This window comes from Mus pahari, chromosome 19 (genome assembly GCF_900095145.1).
Source record: "Mus pahari chromosome 19, PAHARI_EIJ_v1.1, whole genome shotgun sequence".
NCBI lineage: Eukaryota > Metazoa > Chordata > Mammalia > Rodentia > Muridae > Mus > Mus pahari.
The window spans coordinates 59,774,688-59,795,548 of NC_034608.1; positions in this window are offsets into that span (position 1 = coordinate 59,774,688).

Consider the following 20,861-nt stretch of genomic DNA (forward strand, 5'->3'; position numbering starts at 1 on the left):
ACTACTTGTCTTCTGCATTAAATTGGATGCCTTTGCGAATGACACGTGCTCATCTTGTTTCTAGTCTGTGTCTATTATTCTATTTTACCAGCCCTAAGTGTAGATTTAAAGCTGGAAACAACGACATGATAAATTGTCAAGCTTTCCCCCCTGTCTTATTGATTCACATATGTGGTACTTAACACATGCCAACATGGTATGCTTCATACCATATTATGATAGCAAGATGTGGAGGAGAATTTGCTTTGAAACAACATTAAAATTTAAATATTCTTTCTTCTACAAAATTCAAGCTGTATTTTTTTATATTTTTAATTTGATATCTCATCTGCTCTTGTCTTATCAAATATGGCCAGGAGATGACTTTTTTTTTAAAAAAAAAAAAACTCTAAAAGCTAGTTAATTTAAAAATACTTTCTATAATTCTGTGCTCAGCTAAGTTCTGTACACTCTTAAAAATAAACACAATTATACTTTATTTCTGTATATAACTTTTTACTTGCTGGTTACAGGGGTTTTTAACTTAATTTTTTAACACTTAAATATGTAGCGTGATCATTGCCATTAAGTACAAGCTAAAGATCATAGCTCTAATAGGATTAGAAGTCAGCTAATTTGCTAAAGTAGAGAACTTAATGTCATGACGAGAATTGAGATTTATGTTGTTATGGCTCATATCCAATCTCAGAGTTGCAAAAGAAAGCAAGAGAAGTAATTATATTCAAGGCAAGACGTTAAAGCACAGACTAAAGATGCTTCCAAGGTGTCTTTAGGAGCTTACTCCTGATTCCCTTGTATTAGAAGCCACAGGTGTGAATCATTTTGTCATTTAACTAGTTCAAAGGAAAGAAACTCATTGAAAAATAATTCAGGAGGCCGGGCGGTGGTGGCGCATGCCTTTAATCCCAGCACTTGGGAGGCAGAGGCAGGCAGATTTCTGAGGTTGAGGCCAGCCTGCTCTACAACGTGAGTTCCAGGACAGCCAGGGCTACACAGAGAAACCCTGTCTCAAAAACCAAATATATATATATATATATATCCACACAAAGTGAAAGAAAATAAGACTTACGAAGGAAAGAGAGAAAACTATTTCAGGGGAAGAGAGGATATAAACATTGAGAAATCATTCATAAAATACCGTGAAGAATTATAAATCCTCATGAAAGACAAATAATGGATGTTGCTTTGTAGAAGGCAAGGCGCTCAAGCTTTTGAATGATTTGCAGATGGACAGGCACTCTTCACACCTCAGACCTTGGAAGCATGCCTGGGTCCGACACTTCAGAGGCTGCGTGCAGTTTCTCCACTTGAGCCTCACTTTTATTACCATATATTTCATCCTTGCTGCCCAAGTTATTACCATGGTAATTGTTGAATTTCTCATTACAGAAAGCCAGCTTTTCATAAATATTAGATGTGGCTATTATTGGCAGACACAGTGTCAGTTTCTTAAGAAATATGGAAATTTTGTAATTTGAGGTGATTCATTATTTATCATCTTTCTAATTTTAATGAATACAAGTGTCTCAAAGTCATTAAAAATAAAACAACAAAATATCTACCAAATCATTATCCTTTTGATTGATCTGCCCCATTAGCTAAAGATCTAAGCAGAGTACCTGGAAGCACCTTAATTTTTCTTGTAAGAACATCACCCCACTGAAATCATTCGTTCTGGAAGGCACTAATTTCGTGCAATGCGTAAGAGGATTTTTTTTCCCCTTCTGGATTGAGGTAGATTGACATTCCTCTTCAATCTTCCAGTTCACCCAATTCTTAGTGAAAAGTCAGAACTAAATGGAACATCTTAAACAGTGCCCGTTTCATTTTGGAGAAAGACAGTTTGAAAGGAAGTAATTTTTTTTCTATTCACCTAATCTTAGTAAAAAGTCGGAACTCAACGAACATATTAAGCAGTGCCATTTCGTTTTGGAGAAAGAGAGCTTGAGAGAGAGTTTGGAGGGTCATCTTAGGACTGAATTCTTGCTTGTGTTGTAGACAAGACCGTCAGAGAATTGTTTTTTTCTTGTATTTGTCAGCAAATGCAAAGCTGTATGATGCTTGTGCATATCAAGAGGTTTAAAGTGATTACCAATTACTTGTCCTTAGAGAGACGTGGGAGTCATTTGAGATAAATGGGTATGCTCCTTTTCCCACCCACTAAGGAACCTCTCGGTCTTAAGTTTAAGTAGATTGTAGAATGGCTCCACATAATGGTCATGATAGGGCTGTGGTACTCATGAGCTCACTGAGGCTGTGGTCCCCTGAGTAAGACCTGCATAACAGGGAGCCAGTCCACGCATTCCACCATGAATGGGGGATCACATGGTCCTATAACTGGCTGAGGAGCTATGAGTGATCGATGGGCTGCTGGGAGAGCAGAGTTAGCTTTCTTCTGAGGTGGGGCTATTGGAAAAATTGCCCATGATGTGGTAAAACAGTCTCACATCCATGTGCTTATGAACAGCACTAACTGGACCAGTGGGAGGGGAGTCTGGTGGGTGACATCTGGGAAGAGTTATTTGGTAGTTAGGGGATATATATGATAAAAAACATTGCAAGTATATATAAAATTATTAAAAAATAAGTATAAAAATATATAAAGACTCAATCCAAGTAAATCTAGACTCGTGTACTCTTTAGTATATTGATGAGTAGAGGAGAAAACTTCTGAGGAGAACTTAGGACAACTTTTCATGCAGTTGACATCCATTAAAATAATTTTAAAACAAATGATCTTTTTTTCTCCAAAATGTCTTAATTATTAATATATATTAATTAATTATTTAAAAAAATTATTAATCATTCCATTCGTTTACATTTCAAATGATATCCCACTTCCTAGTTACCTCTCCCCAACACCCCCCATCCTACACCTGCCCTCTCAGCCCCTCCTCTTTGCCTCTCTGAGGGTGCTCACCCACCTAGCCACCCTCTCCTGCCCTACTGCTCCAGCATCCCCCTATGCTGGGGCATCAAACCTCCACAGGACCAAAGGCCTCCCCTCCCATTGATGTCAGACAAGGCCATCCTCTCCTTCCTCAGATACATCCAAGCCGTCTTGCCTGCATGTATTTGACATATGTAATAATTAAGCATAATGGCATGTTTTCTTTTTGATTATTTGGAATGTTTGATTGGAAGAGTCTAAGCTAGACCAAAGAGGAGGAGGCAGAGAGCATGCTAGAGAAGTAAAGTCTAGATGCCATCCTCTAGGCCAGATGGGCTATTTGCACCACGCTTTGAACCATTCACTGTACAACCTTGTTTTGAGAAAGAGTCATGCGTCTCAGGCTGATCTTGAACTTAGATGAAGCCTCAGATGTCCCTGAATTCCTAACTTTTTATTTTATGAGACTAAATGGTTCTGGAACTCACTATGTAGCCCAGGCTGACTTCAAATGTATGAGACTCCACCCACCTCAATCTCCTCAGAAGAATACATTTAAAATATCTTTTCTAATTCTTTGCAGGGGATAATTCTTGTTTGGCCTCACAACTGAAAGTGTTATATACGGTTATAAATTAGTTATTAATTTGGTATTATTTACATCACTTATTCTGTGTGCATTCTGTGTCTCTGTGTGTTGGTGGGCACAGTGCTATGAGTGCTATGACATGTGTGGAGACCAGAAGACAACGTGAGGGAATGGATTCTCTCCTTCCACCATGTGAACAATCTCAAGTTGTCAACCTTAGCAGCAAATGCCTTTATCAACTGAGTCATCTTGTCTGTCCACAAATACATTTTGTTTCTATCACATTAAATATGTAAAACATATAAATATATATTAACTGTAAAGAACATATATTATATTATTTATGTGAACATGTAGAGTTAGGCATAATGCTTGCCCCTCCAGTGGACCTGGGCCCAGATTCCATCACCCACAACTATCAGTAATTCTAGTTTCAAGGCTTCTGGAACACATCAGGCACACAGACGGTGCGTAATCACACTTGCATACAAGATACTTGTACGTGAGAAATAAATGAATAAAATGCGCGCGCGCGCGTGTGTGTGTGTGTGTGTGTGTGTGTGTGTGTGTGTGTGTGGTGTTCAAGCCCAGTGCTCCAAAGGGACCAAGTCCTCTGGTGCTGGAGCTACAAGCGTGTTGTGAGTCACTCCACCTGGGTGCTGGGAGGTGAACTTTGGTCCTCTGCAAGAGCACATGTTGATACGCATTGAGCTATTTCTCATAAATGAGTTTTTCTTTCTTAAACAGTCACTTGAAAATAATGTGAAGAACAAAAGGTTTTTCTATTTCTCCATGGATCCTTTTGTCCTAAGAAGGTAGGACGGCAAAGGGCTAATTCCTAGGGCACAAAGCGAGAAGGGCATTCTTCAGACTGGTGTCAGGAGTGCTGTGCGTGTCTCTTCTCTCTTCAGTCTCATTCTGTACAAATATTACCCTGGCTCTATAAATACCAGCTCACACTTCCCTATGAGAAAAGACAGAAACACAAAGATGTTTCTGTCTTTACACACAACCTCTTTAAAAATTTATTTTGGTAGCTCTTCATTGTATTTTAAACTTAGAAGTAAAAAATTATGGGCTGTAGAAAAGACTACATGTTGATTATAATAAAAAGTGTTGTCAGGATACAGTTGAGGAATCTGAATCACAAGAGAGAGGTGTTGCTAAGGAAAACTTTAAATTTCTTCAGACTTGTCCAATGCCATAGTCACTAGCCACATGGTCTGAGAATTCGTTAAATTAAATTAGCTTAGAAATCAAATTTTCCTATGGCATATTCATATGTCAAGTGTCACCCAACCATATGTGGCTCTCACCATAGCATGGTGGACACAAACCAGTTTTATCAGGCTGAAATATATAATATGCTCCATTCCTTTAGGCTGTGGTGGTTCAGCCAAAACTATTTTGAGATAAATTGGGTGGTTATTTTACATCTGAAATAATTGTATATATTTCAAATATAGGTTTATTATATTTATTTTATTGAAAGCCAGTGACTAGTTCAGCCTAGTTTAATTTTAGAATTCCAACACTGACAGAAGATTTTTTTCAAGGCAGGTATTAAAATCATTGATTCTTAAGAGGTGAACAGATTTCATATTTATGAAAATTTCACAAAATTTTAAAATCCAGTTATATTACCTTATATTACTATAAGCTTCTATTTTATACAAAAGCCCAGAGGCACAAAATGATGAGTTCTGTGTAAACTTAATAGAGAATAGTAATATTTCTACCTAAGTGTGAATTACATTTCTATTAAAACATCTTCCCCTCAGACCTGGCAAGTGTAGTTTGTAGGATTAAGGGCTTTTCCTACCCGTAGATAAATAGCCCAGCTTGTAGAACTGGATCTTAATGAAATTTAAGGGGAGAAAATATCTGATACTGGTTCATGAGTAAAAACTACAAATCTGCCTGTCTGTCATGCTAACTCAGAATTCCATGGAGTTATTACAGTCTTGTTGCTTTGTTTTTGTAAGTAAATCTCTTAAAGCAATTGTATCAAAAGCCTTTTACTGGTATTACAGTTTGCTCCAATATTTGTGTGCAAGGAAATAATTAGTGTGCTGGGTTTTCCCTGCTCTCCTCCTCAGATGCTCTGCATCTGGAGCTCTTAGGCTCAAGTCTTGTCCCTGCTGTGTGAATTTCAAAAAAGCCAGAGCTTGCCAGTGCATGTCTCCAGAAAGAGTGATCTCCAAAGTGAAAACCATATGTAGCCACTCTGAGAAGGGGTATGCGTTAGTCAGACTTTAAAATGGACCAACCCTGGTACAAAACTCAAGACCTGCAATCTGTCTCGCCGGAAATGTGCTGGGCCAGGGGCAGTACAGACCTTGTGTGCGTGGCCAACGCATGTTTGACTTCACTGGAGGCCCACACTATAGGAGAGAGGCCATGCTCACATGACCTGGATGGTTAGGAACCAGAGGCTCCGTAGCCCAGAGATAGAACCAAACATGATTGCTCAGTCGTCAGTCAGTCAAATAGAAACATCAATGAAATGATTCCTAATGATATTCTGCTGTACTGATAGGTCAGTGCCTTGTCCAGTCATCATCAGGGAAGCTTCATCCAGCAGCAGATTGGACTGGGTGCAGAGTTCCACAGCTAGACATTATGCACAGAGAGGGAAAGAGACAGGCAGACAGACAGACAGAAGAGACAGACAGACAGAGACAGAGAAAAAGAGAGAGTCTAAATGGAGGTTTCCAATGGGTCACTCTCCTTCGAGATCAGGCAACACCCTAGAAGAGGAGAGGAGGAGGAAGTGGTTAGGAGTCAGAGGGAATGGAGTGCACCTGGAGAACGTGGCTCACCTAATTAATCTTCCTGATCATTCAGTTTCTCCTCAAGTGACTGTATCTAGCCCAGCTTCCACATCTAGTGCTTTGGGCAAGTCTGGACACTGCTGCCTGCAGCTAAACCTACATCTAGAATTGTTTTGGGAAATTCTCTAATTGTCACCATCCACATGTTCCTTCTGTGCCACATTCAACCTTTCTACCCAGCCAGACATACCCCAACACTCCATGCTTGGGACAGGGAGTATATCGTATACATGAGCCCAGTCACTTCTGTCTACTGGACTTCAGTCTACCCTACACACTTCTAACCTCTACATCACGTCTACCAGCTCATCCTCTCTTCTGCTCCAAACTCCTTTGTCTATATCAGACTTAGAAGTAACCAAAGAAGTGCACATGGATAGATCTCATAAAAAAAAAAAAAGACAAATGATATGTAAGATCAATATGTTATCTTCTCTCCGAAACCTACAATTCATACAGAATTCTATGAAAATTACCTAGATGAAGCAGAGAACAGGGGAATTAGAAGAAAATCATAGACTTCATTAAAAAATTCAATGATCTCACAGAAACTCCAAGAAAGCAGTACAAATGAATGAATTAAGCAGAGGACAAACAGGACTCAGAAATGAAGTTAAGGATCTAAATCAAATAAACAAGGGATGCAAAAGAAGTTTAAAACACAGGAAAGAAATGTCCAGGAAATGTCTCACACTATGATAAAAAGCAAACCTTTGACTTCCTGATATTGATGAGGGAGAAGAATCCCAAATCAATGGCATAGACCAGATCATAGAAGATCTGTTGATCTGTGATCAACAAGATCATTGAAGAAAAATTTCTTAAATGAGGGATAAGACCCACCCATACAGATACAAAAAGCATGTCAAACATCAAGTAGACAAGTCCAGAAAAGACCATCGTGGGTTCCTGGTGGCATGTAACCATGACATTAGAGCAGTAGCTATGAACTTACATCTGATCTGAAAGCTGCAGGTGGAGAGTCAAAAAGCAAGACTGTGCCTGAAACCTCAAAGTCCACTCCCCAGTGACACAGCTCCTCCATCAAGGCCACCCATACTCCAACAATACTACAACCCCTTATCTTTCCCAAGCAGTTTCACTAACTGAAGACAGACAGACAGCATTCAAAAATATAAACCTATGTATGTATGTATCTTGGGGAGGGGGTGTCATTGTCATTCAAGCCACAGGGAGTGGGGGAGCAATAGGGAAGAAAATAACACAGGATAAGAAACCTGTTAGAGGAAATGGAGAAAAAATGAGGGATTTAGTGAGAGAGGGGATATGGAGATAAATGCAGAAGAAGGAGGGAGGGGGATAAAATAATAGTATGGATGCCTAAAAGTGTCATAAAGAATCAAAATATTAACTACCTACCTAAAAATCAATAATACACATAAATCTGTGTATAAATATATGTATATAGCTTAAAGGAAATTTCCTCATTTAAACTGACAATGATTCTTCCAAGAGCCGAAGACCACCTAATAAAAACCCAGCACGAAAAGCCTTCTTTTTTTTTTTTTTTGCAGGGGGTGGTGGGAGGTGTTTTGAGACAGGGTTTCTCAGTATAGCCCTGGCTGTCCTGGAACTCACTCTGTAGATCAGGCTGGCCTTGAACTCAGAAATCCACCTGCCTCTGCCTCCCAAGTGCTGGGATTAAAGGCGTGCGCCACCACTGCCCTGCAAGAGTCTTCTTTTGAGTTGTTGGTCAGGGCTGTCCAAGAGACTCTCCAAACAAATAGGCTATGGCTCTTGCCCTCAGCTGTCTTTCACAGGTGCAAGGTAAATCCTTACAGTGAAGACAGCACGCACTTCAGACACAGGTCCCGGAGGCTCTTGATCTGGAAACCTCTTCTCTGAGGATTAACTTTCACAGTACCACAAAGACAAAGACATCATGCAAGTTTCCAAAGGAGGGAAGCAACCAACCATCTTATGATGCTTGTGAATCATAGGGCAACCAGCATGGTATGGTAGCCCTGAGGGTCCAGTAGTGTTATGCACACCTTGGTTGTAACCAGTAACTATCTAGCTAGACTTCGGAGCCACTCAACTAAATCTTACTGGCATATGCAATGGTGTATGGGTTTGGTGGTTGTATATGGGATGGATCCCCAAGTGGGGCACTTTAGGACTCTGATACAGCTATCTCTTGAGAGGCTATGCCAGTGCCTGGCAAATACAGAAGTGGATGCTCACAGTCATCTATTGGATGGAACACAGGGTCCCTAATGAAGGAGCTAGAGAAAGTAACCAAGGAGCTACAGGGGTCTGCAACCCTATAGGAGGATCAACAATATGAACTAACTAGTACCCCCCAGAACTGTGTCTCTAGCTGCATATGTAGCAGAGGATGGCCTAGTCGGCCATCAGTGGGAGGAGAGGCCCTTGGTCTTGCAAAGATCATATGCCCCAGTACAGAGGAATGCCAGGGCCAGAAAGTAGGAGTGGGTGGGTTGGCGAGCAGGGAGGGGAAAGGTATAGGGGATTTTTGGGATAGTATTTGAAATGTAATTGAAGAAGATACTAATAAAAAAATAGAAAAAAAAAAGAGCCACTCAATAAGAACCAATTGTGCCTCATAGAAAGCACGGGGTTAGAGAAGTCATGGACCCTGGAGTAGAACCTAGTATCATTGTTTTTTGTTACTGTTGTTGTTCTTTTTAGACAAGGTGATTCTGTGTAGCCCTCGCTGTCCTGGAAATCACTCTGTTGACCAGGCTGGCCTCAAACTCACAGAGATCTACCACCTCTGATTCCCAAGTGCTGGGATAAAAGGCTTACCACCATCTGGCTACCATCATCACTTTACTGCACTCTCATCATCTCTTGCCATATGCTCAATGTTTTTGCTTATACCCACCGATAAGTGTAGTTCTCATCCCTCATTGAGAAAACTTCTCTTTGCAAGTTACAGAGGCCATAACTGAAAACCACAGCCAATCAAAATGCAGGACTGTGGAGCCCAGTCCCAATGGATATGTCTACAGTACAACTTCTGTCCCTAATGCTCACAAATCACTGGGCAAGAGGGTATAGAAAGATCATGGGAGCCAGAGGATCAAGAAGTTGGCTGTGAGACTATCTCTTAACAATGTTAGAAGCTACACAAATCCAGTCCCACCGACATGACTTTCTAAACATGAACTGAGCAAGGACAATGATAGTAGATATGCCACAGTGGATGGGGAAAGCCAGCCGAGCCTCAGTCCTGCAGAAAGACCTTCAGGTGAGTCAGGACTGCTGAGAATTGTTTCCCCCAGGGGAGCACACACCAATTGGATGTCCATTATCAAACAGTTAGCCTTAAAAACATACATACAAATATTATACAGACCGAACAGCTTGCCTTTAGGACTATATAGTGTATATATACATGTAATAACGAGTAAAAAAAAAAAAAAAAAAAAAAAGGTCTTTAATGTGAAAGAGCAAAGAGGGGTACCTGTGAGGGTTTGGAGGGAAGAAAGAGATGGGAGCAATAAAGCAATTGTATTATACTCTAGAAAAAGCACATGTAAAATGGAAATTTAAAAAAGCAGTCAGAGATGAATTGGGGATGGGGGAAGTTAAGATAGAGCTGGCTGACAAAGGAGCTCATTCCTCCTGAATGATAATGTCTTTCCAGTGAGGAAGTAAAGAGTATAATACACAGCCATGGGGTTGAATCTATCAGAAGAAATGAACGAGTTCCTCAAGCAGTTGCTGCCGCCTGCCCTGCGGAATCTAAGCTCTTGGAATGCAAAACAGTTGAAGCCTGTCATGGGAATGGAGGAAGGAAAAGGAAGGGTTTACCTGTGTGGCTTTGTCTGAAAGCCTCGGGGCCTCTAAGTTTTATTCCTGCATTAGAGTTAGGTGTATCATTCAAAACATTTCTTTTTCCTATCCAGTGCCATGCAAGTTATTAAAAATACAGTTTAAAATTATAAATGAGCAAGTGCCCAGCTTGTCACTTCTCAATTCCAAAATGGAAAATAACACTTCATTAAATAACTAATGAATAAAGGTATTCTTCCACATTTTAAAAGACTGCTGTGAGTTTAACCTTAACCCTCACAGAAACGACTAAATGCTAGTTGCTTAATTGTCTCTTCCCGTATTCTTTGATGACTTGAGGAAGTGAAACTTGTTTGATGTTTACACGTAAACACATAAAAATATAAAAGAACAGAAAGACAACACTGGACTCAATACTGCAGAACCCAGTGTTCATGCCACATGTTTGAAATCTACTTTCATGTAGGACTTTTTCTCTCCTTTTTGTTTGTTTTGTTTTAAAATTTATGCTGCTCAGTGTGGTGGCACCTGCCTTTAGTTGTAGAATTCAGGAAGTAGATGTTGGTGGATCTCTGTGAGATTGGGCCCATCTTAGTCTACATAAGGCATTCAAAGATGGTCAAGGCCATATAGTGAGACCTATTCTCAAAACAACCCCCCCCCACATATACATACACACACACACACACACACACACACACACACACACACACAGAGACACACACACATACACACACACACATATGCAAACACACACCCACAAAAAGCCCTGCAGTTTCTAATATATGTCAAGAATATGAACACCACTGCATATGTGGTAACCACGTCAAGTGGAAAAAAAAAATCTTAATTTATTTGCTAAAATGATGAGAACTGCTTATAGTGTTTTTGAAATATTCATTTAAAAATTTTATTAGATATTTTCTTCATTTACATTTCAAATGCTATCCCCTTTCTTAGTTTCCTCTCTGAAAGTCCCCTATCCCCTAGTAACATCATCTAGACCTTTGCAACACAAGACCTGGCTGGCCTTCAGCGTCTGTATGTAGAGTCTTAGGAGGATGCATTCCCAGTTCATTTATACATAATCTCAAGGTTTATTTCAAATGTACTTAGACATTCCCTTTCAAGTTAAATACCACTTGTCATCATGACTTGTAGCAGACCTGGAGGACAGAGTAAATTCTGGAGTGCAAAGGAGGCAGATTTTCCTTGCCTCCTGTCCATCTTGTTATTGATTTGATAGCTCATTGTATAATATGAAAAGCCACAGATATCTCATGCTGGTGGATGAAGCTATAAGATTAATAATAGATTATGAATTAAGCATTAGGATACATGCTATATAAACAGTGTCTAATTTAACAAGGACATTTCATAAAATTGGTAGTTACCTTCCATATATAATTAGGAAATTGAGGTAGAGATAGGTTAAATGACATCCTGATAAGATTAAACAAACTAAATAGTATTCAATTTACTCCCACAAATTCATCTGGCCAATTCCACCTTAGTAAAAATTTATGAAGAGATACCTTATTGATACATGGTCCACTCCACTGGAATCAGAACTCTTCATGAATTGTGAATACAGCACATGAGCTATAACACAATTTGAAAATTAACTTCTCATCTTTTAAACAATACTTCCTATATTTTATGCATCATATTCTACATGAAAACACATATTTTACCTAGTAATAATTACATTATATATAGTATGTAATACATGTACATATATATATCACATTATACACACACACACATATATATGTTATATATAATGTGATACACACACACACACACACACATTTATATATGTTGTCAAAATGTTTGTCAAGCTTTAGGCTCTCACTAACAATATATGAAAACCATTTCATTTCACTGCTATTTTAATATAAAAGTTTTCATATTTATTGTGTTTTCCACCTTTTACCACTACTAAAGATGATATTTTATTAAAATATGCAATTTTGTGACTCTGTTTATCCTTTTATTGTTAAACTGTTTTGTTTATTTTAATAATTTGTATTTTTTAAAGGAACATTTAAAAAGTACTGTTTTTTTGTTGCCTGAGCATATGTTTGTATGTGCAGATGTATGTCTATGTGTGAACACCTGTGAGGGGTCAGTAGAGGACATCTGATCCACTGAAGGTGGAGTTACGTGTGGTTGTGAGTCACCTGATAGGAATATTAGGAACAGAACTTGTTTCCTTTGGAAGAGCATCAAACGTTCCTAACTACTGAGGCAGCTGCCTGTCCCTAAGGGAGGAATTTGCATTGTGAATGCTTGGCAAGAGTTAGTTAGTCATAGCTACGAAGGCACAGCAGTTTAATGTAGTCCATTTTATGTCTAGCCAAGAAGTAGAGAGAAAGGGAATATAAAGGCTCATTTATATGATTTTTAAAAAACAAACAACTCATTTGCAATTATCCTAAAATCTACTGATGATTTTACTTAATAATAATAATAATAATAATAATAATAATAATAATAATAATAATAATAGCCAGGTGTGGTGATGTCCACCTTTAATCCCAGCATTTGGGAGGCAGAGGGAGGTAATTCTCTGTGAGTTTGAGGCCATTCTGTTCTACCAGACAAGTTCTAGAACAGTCAGAGATGTTAGACAATGAAACTGTGTTCAAAACCAACCAACCAACCAAAAAACAAGAAGAAGGAGAAGGAGGTGAAGATGAGGAGGAAGAGGAGGAGGAGGAGAGAAAACCCAAAACCTCTCAAGTCCTACAGGGTTCGTAAGGCCATAAATCTTAGAAAAGGATGTAATTTTGCCACTTTGGTAGGCCAGCATAATTCCTAACTACATCTAAATTTTAACCTTAGACCCATAGGTAAGGTTGGCTATGACTGTCATCAAAGAAGCTTCTATTAATAGCCACTGGAGATGATCCTGGGAAACCACAGTTGACATCATTGACCTATGCAGTTCTGTCTGCAAGACCTGGGATTTGAAGACTTTAAAGAATGGGGTGAACTATGGTCTAATGCTATAGACAATTTTACTTCAGTTCCAGTGTATTTCTATGCACAAATGTAACAGAGAAAGCAATGATCCAATGATCAGAAGAACATGTATGTAAACATGTATGTAAATATCAGTAAGTCCACAGTAAATATTACCAGAGAAGCACTTTCCCAGAACTTTCTCAAGACAGACCAATTTAAACACAATTGCCTAGCATATACTATATGTTATATCTGGGAAAGTACGAAAGCATGGCAGACGGTCATGTCCAAATTCAGGGTACATTGAGGACAGCACTTAGGATTAACTTTTTACCAGATTGGGTTCTATACCTATGCTCTAATATCCAACAAGAACAAATGTCTCATTAATTGAATGCAAATATTTGTTGCAGGAGGCATGACATCACATCCAAGGATAATCCAGGGAACAAAATGCGTGCGAGGGAAAGGGTCCTCTGCATTTTTTCCCCCCTGGAGTCTCTCTCACAGTTCCACATGCTATTGTTCACCTTGCCACATTTTTTTTTGACTGTGTTTGGACAACCACACTGGATTATGGGTAGCCCAGTCCCAGTGGATACATGTGAAGCACATCTCCTATATCTGTGGTTCAGAGAACATAACCAAAGAGGGGGTAGAAAGGTTAGAAGAGCCAGAGTACCATGAAGCCCTCTGTAAAACAGTCTCATGTAGAAATGGCTGGGTAAACAAGATCCAAGCAAGGGAAATATCAAAAGACAGGCTGATTTCAGTGGGTCACACCCCTGAATAGGGAACTACCAGCAACTGATGAGTTAGACTCTTAGGAATGAACCCCCAATTGGTTGTCAAATACTTATGGTCAACCCAGAAACCATGGACACAGAACAATAGAAAACAGACTCATATATAAGTATGCATATATACAAAAGCAACAATGATAATAGAAGAAAAGAGACTACCAATTTGATAATAAAGACCATGGACAGAGTTGGAGGCAGGGGACTTGACAGTGGCTAGAGGAAAGGAATGGAAAACATAAAGTGATGTAATGTTAGTGTGTGTGTGTGTGTGTGTGTGTGTGTGTGTGTGTGTGTGTGTGTGTACAAATATATATATTTGTAATGGGACTGTAGAGATGGCTTAGCAATTAACAGCACTTGTTGCCCTAATTAAATCCCCACAACTCACGTCAAGATCCACACCATCCTTAATTCCAGTTCTAGGAGAAGTGATGCCCCTTTTTGAACCCTGTGATCCAAGCACACACCAGATATACATGGAAACAAAACACACATGAAAGAAAATGAATAAATCTAATAAAAGTGTTTTAAATGCTGTAGAATAAAAATACATTGAAAACAAGAGAGAACTTCTCATACTTAACAAAATATAATGCAATATATCTGTATTGTCAGACTTCTCTAGAGGAACAGAACTTAAAGAACAAATCTCTCCATATCTATGCCAGCAGAAGGTGTGGCCCAGATTTAAGGTGGAACAGCTCACCTCAAAAGATCTGTATTAAAGGTGGATCTTCCCATCTCAAAGATCTAGATTATAATTGAGTCTTCCCACTTCAAATGATTTACTTACAGGGCCCCAATGGAGGAGCTAGAGAAAGTACCCAAGGAGCTGTAGGGGGCTGCAACCCTGTAGGTGCAACAACAATATGAACTAACCAGTACCCCCTGAGCTGGAGTCTCTAGCTGCATATGTAGCAGAAGATGGCCTAGTCAGCCATCATTGGGAAGAGAGGCCCCTTGGTCTTGCAAACTTTATATGACCCAGCACAGGGGAAGGCCAAGGCCAAGTAGTGGGAGTGGGTGGGGAGGGGAGCAGGGGCGGGGGTGGGGTATAGGGAACTTTTGGGATAGCATTTGAAATGTAAATAAAGAAAATAATAATAATAAAAAAAGAAAAAAACTCTGATAGGTGTTATTAGCTATTTAAATTGTAGTTAATTTCAGATGTAGTCATGTTGACTAGCAAGAATAACTATCACACTATCTTTAAGGCATTTTGAAATGGAATAATATTGGCTAATAGTGTGAGAAAGCCATGAATCTAATGTTTTCTTCTTTCACCTATATATAGCAGCAGTTACCCAACACTTTCATTAAACCCCTTTTCTTCAGTCCCAGGGTTGTGAAGCCTCATTCAGGATAAATCCATTAGGGAACTTAACTTTCCTATGTTGTGTCTTCTCACCCAATGGTCATGTGTGTATTCTGTTAGTAAGCTTTCAGAGGACTGAAAACATCAATGAAATTGTTTTTCTCAAAGTTCTGTGCAGGAGGAAATGGGTAAGTGTTTATCAGTGTTAACACCAAAATAAAACCCAGAGAAAAGAAAAATTATCCAGTATCCCATTTGATACTGAATGTTTGCAAGTGTGATTTATGTCAGAAGCAAGATAGGCATTTTCTACTGTCAAGTAACAGAACCTTGATTATGTTACAACCTTGGAGATGTCAATGAAGCTTTCATGGGGTGCAGATGTCTAACACAGAGACTAATTTTAAGACCCTTCAGGGAAAAGACTAGAGAAAAATATATCTTGAAAGCTGGGGAATAGTCAATGAACAGAAACCTGAAATTTTAGATACCATGGCCTATTAGTAGTGCAGAATCATCATTTTTTTCTCTCTTATATTTCAGACATCATGAAGAGTAAGAAAAGAGCATTAAAGATTGCATTTAGTTCTTATCATGCCCTCTTCATTTGTTTTTTTAAAAACCTCTTCCTTTTAAAAGGAATGTTTAGTAGAAAAACTCTTTATAACTTTAAACACAGGCACACATGTATGTGCACTCACATGTGCATTTGGGAGGACACACACACACACACACACACACAAACTTCTGTACAAGCCAAAAGTGAAGTTAAAGTTCACATTTGGTGCATTTGAGAGGAGTTGAGAGATGAATATATGAATGAAGGAACAGCTCGAGCTAAGAACAGACAGGAAGTGGTCCACATATGCTCATTGCTGATGTCTGGGGAAGAGAGACATCCCAGAGCTGAAGTGCTCTTGGGATACTGGGAGGAGCAGCAGGCTGCTTAGGAGCTCAGCATCTCTGTCTGCTGTTTCTCTCCTGTGTTCTGAGCTCACCCTATTGTGTTTCTTTTTTTTTTCTTTTTTCTTTCCTCTTCAGCATTTTCAGCAAAGCACATGTGTTTACCTCCTTAGACCTCTTTTTACTTTAAAATATCACGCTGGATGATATCAAGTATATGCAAATGATCTCCAAATTTACGGCTCCGAGCTCTGCCCATTCAATTAACTTAAATGTCCCACACATTGCTTCTGGGATGGTTCTTGTAAGGCCCCCATAGACAAATTCAATATTTTCAAAGCCAAGTTCATTATTCTTCCCACTCTGCATCAGCTGCTTCTTTTATATTCTCTTTCTTAATTAATAACCCCACCATCCACGTAGTCATTCAAGCGAGACATATTGCAGCTTCCTCGAGCATTCAACTTTCATATCCCAAATGAAATGTTCACATCCCCTATTCACACCAGGCCCGGGGTGGGATGTATCTACAATCAGTCTTCGTCTTTTCCAGCTCTCGCCCATCTTGATCTCTTCTAGATAGATTTTTGGTAAAGTTAAATATCTGACATTGGTAGTTCATGTGTGTAGTGTGCACAGGGGGCATTCATGCATGTAGCCACGTGGTTTTTGCACCTGGGCGTGTGCATATGGAAAGCAGAGGTGGAGGTCAGGCATCCCTTTATTGTACTGTCTACCTTATTGATACACAGGAAGCTCATTCTTTGGATCTGGCTGTATCCCTGTGACAATACAGGGGGCTAACACGTTGCTATAATGTACCCTGCTTTTTATTACCTACATGATGGGGATTTGAACTCATTCCCTTTATCTGCACAGTGATCACGCTTGCACAATACAGCTACCTCCCTAGACCATGCAGTGAAGATGCTTTGGTTTTCTTTCTGTTTAGAATGATCTTGGGTGTGGGCTCGTTATGAGTGACCTTTTTTTTGTGCTATATGTGATATGCTTCCCATAAGTCTTTTATCATGAAACAATCTAATTACTTGCATCTAATTAATATGCATCTAATTACCTAAACATGTTGTTTCTGTAGATTATGTTTATTGATTTATGTATATTGAACCATCTCTGGGAGGAAGCCGACTTGATCATGGTGGATCATCTGTCTTATGTGCTCTTGAATTCAGCTGGCAAACGCCGTAAAGAGAATTTTTGAACCTATGTTCATCACAGATATTGATCTATAATTTTGTTGCTGAGTTTGTGATTAAAAAGGACTCCTATTAATTTACTGATATCCCAATTGATCTGTATACATTTCAACCCTCTACAGAGAGACCTCATCTTTCAGTAGATGGCAGATAACACAGAACACCACAAGTGGTCATATGTGCAGAAAATAAAACGTCAGAGTGCCCAGCCCTACGTGGGATATCTGTATAACACCCCACCCAAAAGGCTCAGAAGTCTACATGAATGAGAAGAGCAGAAAGCTTCAAAGGTTTTGAGGTGATGCATGCCTTCCAAAAAAACTAATCTTTTCCAGATGCAACAAGGCAAATGAAGATATGAACTCGCAGTAATTGTGAGACCATGTGTAAGACCTGGTGAGATGAAGTCAGACAAAATCCCAACAATGAGTCGGGTACCCAGGGATGAAATTCCTACCTCTCCCTGAGGAACTGTTGGTGTTTCATTTCTATTTGGAGAGGGAAAGGCAGTTTTCTTTAGTGATGTGACACCTTACGGTATATGGCCCACACTTCAGGGATGGCCTTACACCCAGAAGTAATTGACCAACACAAACTCCATGAGAGAGAGGGGAGGGGAGGGAGAAGGAAAAGGAGAGGGTGAGGAGAAGGGAGAGGGGAAGAGAGGGAGAGAGAAGGAGAGAGAGGGAGAGAGAGCGAAAGAACTTTTCTGGTGACTAGGGAGGTGGGGGAGGATCTAGCAAGAGTCAGAGGAAGTGAAAATGTGATCAAATATACATTGAAGTTCTAAAAAATTAATATAAACACTATTTTTTCTATTTTTGAATTTATTTATTTATTTGTTTATTTTACACTCCATATTTTATTGCCCCCCCCCATCCACGCTCCTACTGTTACACATCCCATACCCTGTCTCCATGTGGATGTTCCCATCCCCCACCCCACCTGACCTCTGAACTTCCTGGGGCCTCCAGTCTCTTGAGGGTTAGGTGCATCATCTCTGAATGAACACAGACCTGGCAGTCCTCTGCTGTATATGTGTTGGTGGCCTCATATCAGCTGGTGTATACTGCTTGGTTGGTGGTCCAGTATTTGAGAGATCTCAGGGGACCAGAATACTTGAGACAGCTGGTCCTCCTACAGGGTTGTCCTCCTCCTCAGCTTCTTTCAGCCTTTCCCTACTTCAACAAGAGGGGTCAGCTGTTGATTCTGTCCGTTGGTTGGGTGCAACTATCAGCCTCTGACTCTATTAAAGAAAGAAACTGAACAGGTAATCACAGCTCCACCATTAAGTAGACCTAGAAATTTTAAGGCAAGAAAACCATACATACCTCTTGTAACATCCTTTGTATTGACACATGGTCTTGTGCTGCTCCAACTCACCAAGAAGCGAACTCTAGAAGCAGTGCCCTCTACTCCATTGCAGACCTAAGCATGTTTGTCTCAAAGTGTCCTCCAGGGCCCTTTGATAAGGGATGGCTGTCCTCCTTCCCTCCCTCTGTGACAGGGGAAGAAAAGAAACATGATTAGTCAAACATAAATCCCCATTTCCTTGAGAACAGATCTTTCCACCTGTAGGAGAAAGGCATTTCCAAGGCATGGAAACCCGTGAGTTACAGTAGTGGGAAGCCAGAAGTTCTTCCACACAAAGTTCATTCACATTCTAAAAGCTCTTCTTGATGGCCTTGACTTCCCTGGTCATTTCTGCTGGATGATTATCAGGGCCCAGGTGATGTCATTATCTACCTACTTACTACTTGTTCTTTTACAGAAAGCCTTCCAGGAGGGGGCCATCTGCTCCACCTGGGACTCTTCATCAGGGACATTAGCTACCTCAGCAAGGCTTCCCCAGTCAGGTTCTGCTGGATGTGTTTGTAGGCTCCAGAGTTGCTGATACTAATTTCTCTTTGTTCCCTTGGTTCGACTACTCTAGATGTCTTTGCTGAATATTGACAGCACCTGATTTGAGGTATTCTTGTTTGTTTGTTTGTTTGTTTTGTAATGTCTATCTGGAGCTTCTCTCTCCCTGTTAACTGCAATTTATTCTTTTACTTTTTATTCAATACATTCACTGGTTAAAAAAAAAATTGGAGAATTAAGATAGAGAAATGGCTCAGTGATTATGAGAGCTCACTGCTTTTCTTTTTGAGGAGCCAAACTCAGACCACTTCTGTTGGTGAAGCTCACAAGTGTCTGTGAAGATAGCACCTGGGAGCTCTCTTCTGGCCTCCATGGGCTTCCTTGCACATGTGTGCATAAATAAATGTAAATAAATAAGTTGTTTAAAAGGATGTAGGAAAGCTAATCTCTCTTTCTTATCATAACAATTCATCATGCCAAATTCTTCTTTTTATCAGATATTTTCTTTATTTACATTTCAAATGCTATCCCAAAAGTTCCCTATACCCTCCCCCCCCACCCCTGCTCCCCTACCCACCTACTTCCACTTCTTGGCCCTGGCATTCCCCTGTACTGGGGCATATATAGTTTGCAAAACCAAGGGGCCTCACTTCCCAGTGATGATCGAATAGGCCATCTTCTGCTACATATGCAAATACTTTTCTTGAAAAAGGTAGGAAATACTTCATTGACTATATTCTGTGGTATTAAAATGGAAAAGAAGGCATAATAGAGTGTATTCACCTTCCTAAATGCTGTGTGTTTAAAAATATTTATAAAGAAAATGGTTTGAAAAATTATTTCACTTGAAAAATTTCTATTGAAGTCTTTTGCTTAATTATTATAACTGAAAATAAAAGTAATGCTACTTAACATATTTATTCCAAGATTCACTGGGATCATTTATAAAATTAAAAACCCTGGCAATTAAGAAATACATAATAATCAGCCTCTCATTTCAACTACATGAATGGTAAGACCATGTTACATAAAACAGCAGTAATGAGCCATGAGATTTTCCTGTTGAAGGTGAAGGCTTTGGATGCATGTTCTATGCAATTTGTAACTTCTATGGTATGATCTCTTTTTCTTTCACCCTAGAAGAATTAGAGTGTGTGAAATACAACATTCACTTCCCGAGACTATTGAGGAATTAACATTCTATCACATTTCCAAGGCTCTTGGAGTCTTACTGTTTTACAGGGTAGCAACTGTGGCTATAAAAGATGGTCCTAAGGCTAGGCTGAGGGACTTCATAGATGTTGATACTGATATTCTGAAGGGAACTTGTGAATTAAGATATTACGACTCAAGTCTGGGTATCTTCTACTTTGGTAGATCAAACATGAAGACCAATAGCTAAGGAACAGGACCTCATGAACCGAAAACCCTGGAAGGAGAGGAAACAGGGACGTGAAGCCCCTCCCCCTATCTAAGGAGCAACTGAGAGCTTCTAGGGATCAGGGATATTTGTTTGTTTTGTTTTGTTTGTTTACTTGTTTTAAGGGTATAGTTAGTGTTCTAGTGCTGTGAAGGGATACCATGAGCATGGCAACTCTTATAAAAGAAACCATTTAATTGGGGCTGGCTTCCAGGTCCAGAGGTTGAATCCATAACCGTCATGGTGTAGAGTTTGTTAGAATGCTCACAGACATGGT